The 13,855-nt window shown below is 41.8% G+C and overlaps 1 protein-coding gene across 3 annotated transcripts in view; it reads left to right on the forward strand.

The window, feature by feature from the left end:
* The window catches only part of SLC7A11 (solute carrier family 7 member 11), a 314,580-nt gene that overhangs the window by 187,157 nt on the left and 113,568 nt on the right, over positions 1-13,855 (forward strand). Inside the window, exon 14 of one of the 3 annotated variants that reach the window (XR_004349977.1) lies at positions 5,647-5,903. The exons of 1 other annotated variant lie outside the window; for it this stretch is intronic. The gene's annotated coding sequence lies outside the window, so the exon portion shown is untranslated. Of the gene's footprint in view, positions 1-5,646; positions 5,904-13,855 lie in introns of those variants that run through there. One more of the 3 variants, XR_004349978.1, reaches the window with a different exon arrangement.

Genomic DNA, 13,855 nt, shown 5'->3' on the forward strand with positions numbered 1-13,855 from the left:
TGCCAGAATCTTGAACCCCTAAATTTTGTCAAACCTTTGTGGCAAGTTGAAGCATCCATGTCTGAGGAACCTATGAAAGCTTCCTCTGAGTTGGTTGACTTGTAAGGCACTGATACTGCTGTTCAGGACATAATTCCACAAACTCTTCTGGTTTCTAGATCTGTTAGCAGCCTCAAGTCTCAGCAAGACCCAGATGGGTGTGGTAAAAGGGTGCCCTGTGAGGGATATAATACATACTAAAATAATCGCATGATTTTTCCAATTTATAGTGCTGAACCCAGGGAATATGTTAGGGAAAGGAACTTCAGGGTGTACGATCAAGGTAGAAGGAGTGTAAAATTGGAACAGGAAGAATTTACCAGCGATAAGCTTCGTAAGCAAAAATCCCAGGTCAATATTTTAGCTTGAGGGGCTAAGAATTGCTCTCTTCACTTGGTTGGTTGACCGAAACATGGACTCAAAGGTAGCCTACGCTAAATAACATCGAAACACCAGAATCTCCTGGTGCATTGCAGAGAACAGTATCCAAAGACTTGGGAAAGTTGGAAAGGTAGAATGGATTTATCACGTCAGACCTGGTCACCACTCTGCGAGGGTCCAGGGGACCTTCCCTTCCACGTGGCTTTGATAGATATATTTTTCAAGAGTTCTGTGATGGTTCTTTTCTGTAGGCCAGAAATTACAGTGGGAGCTGCTGCCATCAAACCGGAATCTTGAAACGTAATGGGGATGGCAGGATTCCATGGTGGCAGAGGACAAGTGGAGGCACCTAACTGTCAAAGACTAGTAGACAGGCTTATCATAACCGGCAGCAGAGCCAAAGCCACAATCACAATAGTCTGACTCACAGAGATTGTTGGCATTGGCTGAGTGATAGATCATGGCGTTCCCTAGAACTAAAATTGTCAATCCTTGTCAGTTACAGACTTTGCATTTGCACATTTGCCTACTTGCTAAAATACTTTCGTCACCTCAAAAGCAATACTAGCAGCATTTTGCAGCCATTCATGGACATGTGCATACAGAGAGGATGCTCACACACCAGCTGAAGCGAACAAGGCAACTCTCTGCCTTTTTTTTTTTTTTTTTTTTTTTTTGCTGTACGCGGGCCTCCCACTGCCGTGGCCTGTCCCGTTGCGGAGCACAGGCTCCGGACGCGCAGGCTCAGCGGCCATGGCTCACGGTCCCAGCCGCTCAGCGGCATGTGGGATCTTCCCAGCCCGGGGCACGAACCCGTGTCCCCTGCATCGGCAGGCGGACTCCCAACCACTGCACCACCAGGGAAGCCCTCTCTGCCTTCTTTGTTGGTATGAGTTATGCTCTTGGCCGTGAGTTCAATTTTAATGAATAAAATATATAAATGAGGTGTCTTTAAACAGAAACGCATATAAAACAAGGCTCTGTGTTGGGAGGTTGATGAAAATATGACCAGAGGCTGGCAGGACTCTAACTCTGTATGTTCCCTAGGAGCAGTAGTTTAGTATTTGCTAATTCAGTGTTTGTGGTGACTTTAAACATAATGAAAATCAACTATAGATAGTAATGAAGTTTTACTCTAGACATTATTTTTCTGCTTATATTGATAGAGAATTTGATTCAAGAAAATTATCACAGTCTCATAACCATTTCCCATACTTGAACTGGTCTACAGACCCTGAACCCTTTGAATAAAGGGGACATTGGGTCCCCTTGGGGAAAGACCTTGCTATATTGTCCCAAATTTACTGTGTCAGTCACCCTCCCAGCCTTCCTCAATGGGACCTATAGGCATTGACCAGGTTTTTTGTGTAGTTTTATGGATTACTGGACACCGGCTCTGAAATCAGATTAATTCCTGGAGATCCAAAATGTCACTGTGGCTCAGTGGTCAGAGTAGGAGCCTGTGGAGGTTAGGTGATCAGTGGATCCAATAGGTCCCCAAACCTATTCTGTGGTTACTTATCCAGTACTGAAATGTGTAATTGGAGTAGACATACTCAGAGACTGTTTCCCTGGTCTGTGAAGTGAGGAAATTCACTAGAGTTGCCTCTATCTACCAAAATTGTGAACCGAGAGAAATGCCATATTCCTGAAGGGATTAATAGGCGTCAGTGGCACCATCAAGAACTTAGAGGTTGGAGTGTTTGTGATTTACCTGGTAGATAGCTACTCACCTCCACAAAGAGCACCAAAAAACAGTATATTTTCAGCTGGCACGGCCAACAGTACACTTTCACTGCCCTACTTTGGGGCTATACGAACTTCTCAGGACCTATGTTGTAATCTATACAACAGGGATGTCCTTCAGTTTCCTTCCATAGGACATTACGCTCATCTATTACAATGATTATATAGTTCTGCTTGGGCCTGGGTGTGCAGTAAGTAGCAACTACTCTAAAGACATTGGTAAGATACATGAATGATGGTGAGAAATAAATCACACCAAAGTTAAGTGGTCTTCTAGCTTGGAGAAGTTTCTAGGTATCCAGTTGTACAGGGGCATGCTGAGATAGCCCTTTCAAGGTGAAGGGCAAGTTACTGCATCTGACCCATCCAACCACTTAGGAGAAGGCACAATACCTAAGTAGGCATTTTTGGATTCTGAGAACAACACAGGACTCATCTGTGAATGTTACCCTGACCCATTTATTGAGCGACCCAGTAAGTGGCCAGCTTTGAGTGAGGCTCAGGGCAAGACCAGGCTCTGTGCAAGCCGCTCTGCCACGCGGACCACATGACACAGCAAATCTGATGATGCTCAGAGTGTCAGGGACAGAGAGGGAGGCTGCCTGGAGGCTTCAACAGGCTCCCTAAAAGTGGCACACACAGCACTTAGGATGTTGAAGTAAAGCTAGGCCATTCTTTGCCAAAAGACTACCCCCTTCTTTCGAGAACAGCTTCTGCCTTGCTACTGGACCTTAGAGGAACTGAAACCTTGACCATGGCATGCTGTGTTACCATGTGACCTGAGCTATCCTTCCTGAGCTAGGTGTGTTCTGACTCACTATGCCATGAAGTCCGGCATGCACACCAGCACTGTGTAACAAAATAGAACCAGGTCCTGAAGGTACCGGGAAGTTGCGTGAGAAGGTTGACCAGATGACTCTTACTTCCGATACATTGTTTTCTCTTCCTCAACCTGTCCCTAAGGCCACTTAGGGAGTTCTCTATGGTCAGTTGCCTGAAGGTGGAAAATGTAGGAACTACCCACCGATGGATGGCTACAGCACCACCACCCCACTCTGTCCAGTGGACGGAACTTCAGGGTGTTTGCCTAGCGGTTCAATTAGTTTGAAAGAAGAGATGGTCGGAAAGTATGGGGTTATAGCAATTCATAGACTGTGGCCGAGTTTTTGGCCAGATGGTCAGAGGGACATAGAATGTGGAGATATTTGTGTCCTGTGAGAATGCTCACCAAGTGGTGACCTCAAGACAGAAGGGTTTCAATAACTAGGGGATGGAATGATTCAATCAGCCTCCTACCCCATTGTCTAATGGGCTCACAGAGTGACCACGATGGCAGGGTGAGATTACATGTTTCCATTCACCAAGGCCAGTCTGATGACAGTTGCTGCTGCGTTGTGTCAGCAGATGACATCAACACTGAACCCTGACATGTCACCATTCCCTGGGGGTGTCAGCAAGCTACATGGTAGCAGGTTGATTGCATAGGACTGCTTCCATAACGGAAGGGGCAGTGTTTTGTTCTTACTGAGTAGACACTTGTCCTGTAGATACGGATTTGTCTTAGATGTCCTCGATGTTTCTGCCAAAACTACCATTTGCGGAATTATAAAACATCTTGTTCCTACTTTCCATTTTTTTTTTTAACGTTACACTAGCTGTCCTCGGGCTTAGCTTCTGGCTCTAATGGAGCAATCAGCCTCCTACTAATTGCTTACCACTTAAATTTCCATTGTTTTCAAAGCCCCCTTAGTCTTGAACCATCCCATCCTTTGTCATAAAGTCATTTCCTTTGGAGGGACCTTCGGTGGACTCTGTTTGTATGTCCTGCCTCTTCTCTGTACAAAACTCGGAGCCATTGTCCCAGAGCTGGGACTGGGACCCACTTCTTTTGGTGTGACCCCCTTCATTATGGGCAGGGCACTGAACAAGATTGGTAGTTTCTGGTGTTTCTGGCTTGCCTCTCGTAGCGTGAAGCCTCTATCTACCGAATGAGCTGGGGTGCGATGATGGAGACCCCAGTATTCTCAGCCTGCTATACCTGGGCTAGAGCCTCTGCCTAACAGTGGGGGCTGCTTGGAGAGCCCCCCGGCCCTTGTCTGCACCGCTCTGGAATTTAGTCTGTCTGGCCCAGGCTGTGGGGTGTTGGGAAATACTAGTGGCTCCTGGGAAGATCCGCAGCCCTTGAGCTGAGGGGTGGGGGAGTTCCCTCTTGTTGGTCACACCCACCTGAAATGCCTCTTCCATTAGCTGAGCTGTGGAGAGTATTGGGGGTGAGCAGGTCATGGCTCAAGTGCCACAGATCCTTACTGTTCCTACCAAGATGTAATAGACTTTCTTGAGTAAAGTTTTCTTTGTTTGATATATGTCCTTAGGACAGTTTCCGAGACTTAAACTTTTTTTTTTTTGGTAATGTTTACCAACCATAGTTGATTGACCAGAGAGCCAGTCCACAGGACTCCTCGCGCTGCCTTCCTGGACCTGTATCTCCACGTTAGCTTGCTTTTGGTCGCACTTGGGATGTTACTGTATCTTGTTAGGTGGAGGCGTGGCTTTGCTACGGTTATTGGAGGTTAAGTATGATTTACTAAGATGTGTATGTATGCCAAGTCGACAAGGGGTCGATTGTGGTCATTTTGTATCGTGTCAGTTTGGCTGGGCTGGACCGTTTCCCAGAGCTCTCTTTCCTACACTTACCTAGTTAGGGTGGGCTGTGTGAGAGAGTCTTCTGGGATATTTGGAAAGCCAAGATGTAGCAACAGCTGTTCCACACACACTGTTGCTTATTTGATGACTCATTTTGTTGCTGGGAGGCCACCACCAGGCCTGCAACTGTCCCACCTTTCTCTGGAGCCTTATTCAGTTTCTCTAGATCAGAGGTGGAGACTTCACATGTCCCACCTTCTGCAGTTCTACCAAGTTCCAAGGCAACAAGTCAGATTTCTGTTGATGGTCGTGGGCTTTGCTTGTGTTTGTGCTTCCAGTATATTCTTGCTCTTTCTTCCAGACTTTTAATTCTAGCGTCAGATATGAGGGCAGCAGTTCACAGATACTGGTGAACCAGCTCCCACAAGTCGGTGAAGTCAAATTCCTATTTAAAAAGCATTATTTAGATAATAATAAAGGGATCAACACAAGAAGAGGATATAACATTTTTTAACGTACATTCACCTCATGTGGGAGCACTTAAATATATAAGGCAAAAATTAACAGAGGTAAAGGGAGGAATTGACAATAATACAATAATAGTAGGGTGCTTGAACACAAAACGATAATTATTTATGTATCTCGTAGTGTTTCTGCTTCTTTGAAACCTCAATGCTATCAGCAAACCTTTCTCTTGTTTACACTGAAGAACTTTCTCAACATGACTCCAAAGCACAACCATGAGAAAACAGTAAGCAAAAACACTTGAGTGTTTTTGAGAGGGACAAAGCATCTGGTGTGGATAGAGAATGACCTCCTGTATCTCTCCGATTGTAGAGAACGTGAAGAAACTTGACTCAGAACATTGTAACAACCTGATCTGTCTTCTGTGGAAAACTCCCCTTCTCGTAGATGTGACCAGGTCCTGTGGTGGCCAAGATGCTCTTCCCCTGGGGCTGAGCAGAGCATCTGTGCCCTAAGATGGTGCGTGTGGCCTAGATGAATGATGCATAAAGAAAGAAAAAACTCAGACCCACCTGTTGTTGCAGACACACTTGGGTTGTTGGAGGCTTTTCTCCAGAAACACATAATGGGTAAGAATCTTGGCCTCGCCAGTTTGAGACCTTAAGAAAGTTACTTAACCCCTTGTGTCTCAGTTTCCTTGTAACTCATAAAATTTTGGTAGGGATTGCAAAGTTTATGCTAGCTATTATTATGATGTGCCCACCTCCCTCAGCCTTTCAGTGTCCCCCCACATGGGACGTTTGGGATAAGCTGAGGAGATTCTCAGGCAGTCCTTCCCAGCCGCCTTGCTCTGGGACTGTTTAGGTTCTGCTGTTGGGGTCCTTGGCCTTCTCAAGCACAGGTGTTTCCATTCTTGGTTTCTGTAGTTTCCAGATCTTGTTCTGGTTTTGGGGGGCTCTCCTTACGTTGGCCCAGCATTCAGACTCTTTGCTCAGAGCCACAGAATTTTTGGCCAAGAGGAAATAGTCTTTCCCTGCAATGTAATGTTTCTTTGTGCCCTTTGGAATGCTTTTAAGAGCCCTGCTTTTATAGGTATATTGCGCCATCTGCTGGTGACATTTATAATACCAGCCATAGCTGAGGGCTGAAATCTCGCTGTGTGCCTGGCACAGTGCAAGATGTGTACACATTACTTCATTTAACTTTCACACCAGCTCCATCAGTCGCATCTTACAGACAAGGAAACTAACGCTCAGAGGGAGTAACTTCACCATCAAACAGCTGGCGAGCCAGCATTAGACCCAAGTTGTCTGGCTCTAGAAATTGTGCATTTCATCACTATTCTACAGGAGTAGCTACTTCGAGCTCTATTAGGTTTTGCATATAAATCTTTCCTACATGCTAATGAATATGTATGGAACTTCTGTTCCATGTGGGACCTTCCCAAAGGAACTTAAACTCACATATTCAGAAAAAATATCTACCTCCTAGGATTGTTGAGAAATCAAGGAAATATTCTAATGTAAACAATCCAGCGTAGTATCTGACATGTAGTAGGTCCTAAATAAATATTACCATATGTCCCCTATATACGAACCTTCAAGTTGTGAACTTTCAAAGATGGGAACATGCGTTCCCACGTCCAGTCATGTAAGTTAGTTCACGTGTCTGGCGTACATTGTCGCGTGTGTACAAGTGGTACGCGCTCTACAAGTGGTGTGCTTTTGTGTACGTTACAGTACCGTGTAGAGTAGAGTAGTACAGTATCTTAATTGCGAGCCCAGGATGTCCGGAAGCAACTGTAAAAGCAGCGGTGATGTAGCTGGGAGTGCTAAGAAGCTCCAGGAATTGGGGGCCCAGAGAAAGGACGAAGAGAGACAAGAGGAAGAAGAAGTAACTGAAGAACCAAAGAGATTCACAGCGTGAGAAATGGCAAGGGGATTTTTCTTTATTTGAGGAGGCACTGTTCGTGTTTGAGGCACGGGACCTGAACGTAGAATGGTACATGAAAGGTGCAGCAGCCGATCAGAATGCAATCCAGTGCCACCATGTTATCTGTGACGAGAATAAAAGAGCTACTACCCAGACATCACTGGATCGTTTTTTCAAGAGGGTAGATAGAATTGAACCAGAACCTGGGCCATCAGCGTCAGGCGTTGAGTGGAATTGCAGCTCGCCCTCCGTCTCCTCTTGCGGACGATCCCGATTCAGCTCTACCATCTCCCACCTCCTCTCCCTCCTCCAGTCAGGAACTCTCCCGGCCTGTTCACTCCACGCCAGCCCCTGGATGCCAGCTGTTGTACTGGACGACTGTACTTTTCAGGGGACTGTACTGTAAGATTAAAAATGTTTTCTTTATTTTTGTGTTTGTTTTTTATGTATTATTTGGGTGAAAAGTATTCTAAACCTATTACAGGACAGTACTCTACAGCCGATTGTGTTAGTTGGGTACCTAGGCTAACTTTGTTGGACTTATGAACAAATTGGACTTATGAATGCGCTCTTGGACTGGAACTCGTTTGTATGTAGGGGACTTACTGTTCCAGATCTTTCTAGTGCCTTTTTCCTGTAGCCTTAGAGCATCTTTCTGGAGAACTAAAGACATTTTAATCCCTTTTTTATCACAGAATCCTAAACTTCATGATTTGAATCCATCCTCAATTCTAGAATCTTCATTCACTTCAGTTTCCCCACCCCCCAGGCTTATCGTAAGACTTACAGGCCTTGATTCGAATAAGATGCCTGATGACTTGCCTTGATATTTCAGGGTTGACGAGAGAGAGACAAGATCAGCTGCTCTTACTTGCTAGCTTCCTTGTTGCAGATTGAGTAATGTCAACCCTAGTTCATGTTTGCAGATCTCTTTTTAAGTGTAGGCTTGTTTGTACGCCAGCAAGGTGATTCAGGATGACTGTCATTTAGATTAGTATGTAACGTAGTCATTCTGGGTTAGTCAGTGGGCAATATGAATCAGCGTACCTGATATCAGATCAAAATATGAATGGCACACCTGCTCTCCTATCAAAATGGCTTGCAACGTATGTATTCATTGTTTCAAGAAAGTGAGGGACTTTGAGTTTGCCTTTGTTTCTGATGCTGGCTTTGCTGAAAGTGAGGGATATTTAGATGCTCTAGGCCTTTGCGTTTTTAACCTCTCTGTGCAACTTTAGGGGGTTGGACCCAGTGATCTCTGAGGTTCGTTTCTCTTGAATTCAGTGGTTTTCAGATTTCATCCTTCATGGTTACTAGAGAGAAACCTTGACGCTTTGCTGGTTGTTTCGCAACTAGATTGAGAAATAGGCACTAGGGTTATTGTTTGCATATAACTTAAACTGTCATTAATAACATATGAGTTCGATTTCTGATACTTTTAGTGATGTCTTACAATGTTTTTATTGTGAATCATTTTCTTAAACCTTGGGTTATCAATGATTATTTAAAAAGAGCTTGAATATAAAAGAGATTTTATATAACTCTTGATAGGAAAGTATAATAGGTTTGAAATGCAATGGAAAATATAACTATAGATTTCACAGATGCATTTTAAAATTGTAACATATACTATTTCTTATTACAGTATCACCATTCCATTTGTAATTATGGATATTGCTGAATAATTTAAGTAGGTTAGTTATGATTAACCAGGCAAGAATGGTTTAAATTTGCCACTCCCTTTGCGGGAGGCTAGCTGGCCTTCTTGAGGCTAGGGGTCCATGTCTCTGACCCAGATCCTCTTTGTAAGAGAAGAATAAACTACAGACGATTTGAGGATAATCTTATAAAAGGATTAAAAGATAGTCTGTAATGTAGAGGAAATATGATTTGTCTGGAGAATCAGATGGCTCACATAGTTATTACTTTGCATACGTGTGGTACAATAGACCGATTGCAGCTTACCAGGATGAAGTATTATAGTTTCGGAAGTGTTCAGGTATAGTAAACCCTTGCCTATCCATCCTTTTGTTTGCTGACATTTTGTGTGGTAATTAGTATGCAAAGGAAGTCTGCACGTGTCAGTGGGATGCACCCCTACGCCTGCTCTCCCGGCTGTCTCTTTCAACAGATTGCATTCAGGACAATACAAAATACTTCTGTTCTCAATCCAAAGTAGTCATATTGGTAATACGGCATGGCTCACTAATAAGTTATTCTGAATCGCAAACCGTGTTCCAGAAGCAATGAGGGGAAAGAGACCCACGCTCACAACAGCAAGATTTACATGTCATTCTCCTTGTCTGGGTTCCACTCTGTAGTATTCTCTATTTGACTGTGTATTTAACAAAAATAAGTGAAGTCAAGAAATATGAATTTATGTGTCTCAGGAAAAGCCCAGTAAACTTTGCTTATGTTGGAAAGATATGAACTACTAGGTAGGGATTTCCACCTCTCACCATTTGCTACCAACATTGTACACTTCAAAGGCCATTCATTTCCCTCCCAGGACATGGGACCTAGTGTCCTGTGGCACATACATCATGCACCAGCAGGATTTATATGCCTACATATTAGAATTCCCTTGTTTCACAGATGAAACAGTGACCGAATACAATGTTATATATTTGGGGTGAGAGTATAGAGGTAAACAGTGAAAGTCTTCATGTCAATTATTATACAACTTAAATAGAGAGCAAGGGGCAGAGGAGAATTTAAAAAACAGAGCAAATAAAATAAAGCCTTTAAGTCATTTTGCTTATCTGAATTTCCTATTCCAGCTATAATTCTCCTTATAAATCAGTACTTTCTAATCTCGCTCTTGATGCAACGCTCAAGCTGACTGGGCTGAATAATAATTTTGTCCTCAGGTTGAGAGAATGGAGAAGGCATAAACAGACCTTCTAGATAATTGCATCATCCTTCCCTGCCATCCCAGTGCCGCGCCAGCATTTCAAGTAATGTCCCTTTTGTCTTGCTGAGAAAAATCATTTCATGATTTATTACACTGGGTTAAAGAGCGTATACATTCTGGAGCTAGAACATGACTAAAGGGCAGTGCGGCAGAAAGGATGTCAAAACAGTTGGTACGTTTAAATTTTTCTGAATTCCTGAAATAAACGTTTGGGGCTGCTTTCCCAAGAAAACAATCAGATGATAAAACAGACATGAGTTACATAAACTATAGATGATGGTACCTAGTTATCTCCATATTCTAGAATTAAGATGGGAAACTGGTTCTGCAGAAAGCTGTCTTCTTTGAGATGTGTGTTTCATTACCATTTGTCAAAATGAAGTCCCTAATATGTGACTTCTTTCAGTATCATTCATTGTCATTGAGGTTGAGAGCCAGACTGAATTTCTGCACCAGTTGTTCCAATGCACAGAAGATGCTGTAAAAATGAGCCTGTAGTGTTTTTTTCCCCCCAGGTATCACTTTTAAAAGGTACAAAATCAAAGTTTATTATCATTATCTATGCTCTCCATGCCTCAACTAAGAGATGGGCTTCAGGCAGTCTGACAGTGAAGAAATTTGATTTCTCGTTTCTGTGATGGTCTCTCTCCAGATAAGTAAGTTAGCTATTCCATCTACTTATTACTCAGTTGATGGCCTCTTTGATTAAATAAGATGACAAGATGAACGTTAAATTGTTAAAAGCAAAAGAAAGATTCTTATTTATTTTGAAGCCACACGTGGAAAGCTGAATCCTCTACCATATACTCCAATAAATGTAATATTTAAGTATTGAAAGGTTTCAGCAGAAGCCAGTTCTATGCTTCTAACAACACAATCTATTCACTGTTTTCAACTGAGGAATTTCACAAGATTTTGTGAAGAGAAGGAGAAAACCTGCTAAGCCAGCCAATTATCTGTTTAAGTTAGATTATTTATCACAGAGGTGATGGGTATTGTGTTCTACCCCCATTCATTCCTGTGTATCATTTGTGCACCTTATTGAAACATAAATTCAAAAGAAAAAGGAAACCATGACATCTCGTCAGCAGCAAAGCTATATTGATAACAGAAACCTTATGTTTTCTAAGAACTCATCTATTCTGAAAGCATAATTTTCAAGAGTTAAACTTTGATTCTTACATAAGTTGAGTGGGCACAAGTCAAAGATTTACTGAACCCGTTAATGGGGTGACCAGTAGGTTGATGAAACTATTACTTCTATCTGTAGGTTTTTTAATCACTGAAAAACAGAATATTGACATACAATTGCTAAATTAAATAAAAACTTATTAATGCCCTTTTGGGATTTGTGGGTATGGCTTTTGACTGATGAAATAAACCTCAGTGAGAACACCTGCAAACCTGTGCTAACTTTCTTCAAAAAGGAAACATTTTGAGAAACATTTGTTGCTTCAGGTCTCTAAGTTTCGGGGTAATTTGTTCCTCAGTTATAGATAACCAAGACACAGTGAAAGGTTCAATGTTGTGTTTGAAATAAATGGCTTACACATCATTTAGAAATAGGGATAAGAGAGGTACACAGACATCCATAACAGAAAGATAAGTGTCACAAGAGAAGCTCATGGGAAGTCTTACCCCAACTTGTGGAAAAAGAGTGTGCAAAGAGCACATCTGGCCATAGGGACAAGAACAGGCAAGCGGGATGTTGTGTAAGAAGTAGTAATTGATACATACTGTTTGCCCAGGACAGCCTGCCTTTATGCCACTTCCTTGGCATATATGTCAATAGTGTTCTCTTTTACTCTCAATAAAGTCTTGGTTTGGGTGATAAGTTATATGGTGAAATTATTAATCGAAATAATATATATGCAATTTTGAAAGTTATATTTAAAAAAAAAAACTCCAAAATTCACCCTTTGCAACAACCATAATTAACAGTTAGTGGAATTTATCCAGTTCATCCTTTGTACATATATACAGATATGTACGATGTCATCTATTTATATATGTAAATGTATATGTGAGTGTACACACACTATATGCCCATAAAACATATAAAACTAGAAACCAAGTTTACACAACAATTTAGAAGATTAATCTGACGGTAGGGAGATGGATACTACAGCACATCCGGCATTGGATTATCCCATTTTGTGTGCAAGATGGATCTATTTCTATCCAATGGGGTGTAATATAAGAAATGGGGAATATTACAATAAGTTATAGCTATGGTGATGTCTCACCCAGAATAAATTATTTAAAAAGGAAGTGAAATCAACAAAACAAAGAGCTCAACTTCAAGCAGAATCAACTAGGGTTGGGGGCAATGAGAACAGGAACTAAAACATAATTGATCACCTCTGTTTTCATCACGTATCCCTTCGGTGACGAAGAAAATCCACTTTCATTATTCTCACAACTAAGGACATAGAGATGTGAATACCTTAGCTGGAGTTTGGGAAAGACATTCATCGTGCAATAACTGTATACAAAACAGGTTCTAAAAGATACATTAGTGTCAAACTCACCCCTCAGGAGCAATGAGCAGTGGTATTTAGCTGTCTTCCCCCAGCTGATGGTAGAGTGTAGTGTACAGGATCATTGCTCTCATCACTCCTGGGTGACTCAGTGGAAATCTGCGCCTTAAGAATTGAAGAAAGCATTAACAAGAGCGTTTAATAAAATCTTTAACTTAAAAAGAAACTTACTGTCTTGGGTACTTTCTCAGGACATGGATTTAACACTGTATCAAGACCGTGGCCATGGGGCAAACTTGCTGCTAGGGTAGCTTTTGGAAGCCTAGAGAAAGTGATACCCCAAGTGAACCAAAGGGAAAATGCCTGCATGGACCTGGCAGGCGATAAAGGAAGTAATACAAAGGCTTAGATGTAAATGGTGAAATGTATGTATGAGGCCAGGCCAGAAAACTTACCAGAGGATTACTTTCCATGGAGGGTCCAGAGGAAAAACCGGTCACCAAGGCCATCAGGAACAGCATGGGTATCCCTGAATTCAGTGGTGCCCTCCTCTGCAGACCAAGGCTGCTTAGCTCAAGTGATGTGTTACTGCCTTATGCTTTACAGAATAACAAGCACAGCTACTTAATTCATGCTTGTAAGGCAGCACTCGTTCCCTGAAATTCTCTCAAGGTTGAGTCTTAAGCCTGAGTTGTACAAAATTACTATCAATCTTCTTCTTAAGAAAACAATTGCTTTTCCCTTTGTGCTAATGTATTACTTGACTTCTAGAAACTGTATTGTCCATAAACATCATCATAATATACTGGTTGGTCAGAAAAGTTCAGTAGAAAGGAGCACAGGTCTCAAATTAGAATTTTCTTCTTATACCAGATGTGTGACTTTGGCTATAAAAGGTCTCTGAATTTCAAATTCCTTATATTTAATATAACAATATTATAATTATATATTAAAATATATTATAAAATATAAAATTTTATAAAAATATATATTTTATAATAATATATCAAAATATAATTTATTACTTTATTAATAATAAAATATTTTTTATAATAATACTAAAAAAATAACAAGCACCGACATTTATTGAGTGCATAGTATGTGCAAAGCACCCTCTAAGCGCTTTACTTGGAAATACTTATTCAGTCCTCGTAACAACCCCATGAGGACGGTACAATTGTCCTCTACAGTTTACTGATGAAGAGAGTGAGGCAAAGCAAGATTGGTAACTAGTAACACGACCAAGTTTGCAGCG

Source organism: Phocoena sinus, chromosome 5, assembly GCF_008692025.1.
Source record: "Phocoena sinus isolate mPhoSin1 chromosome 5, mPhoSin1.pri, whole genome shotgun sequence".
Lineage (NCBI taxonomy): Eukaryota > Metazoa > Chordata > Mammalia > Artiodactyla > Phocoenidae > Phocoena > Phocoena sinus.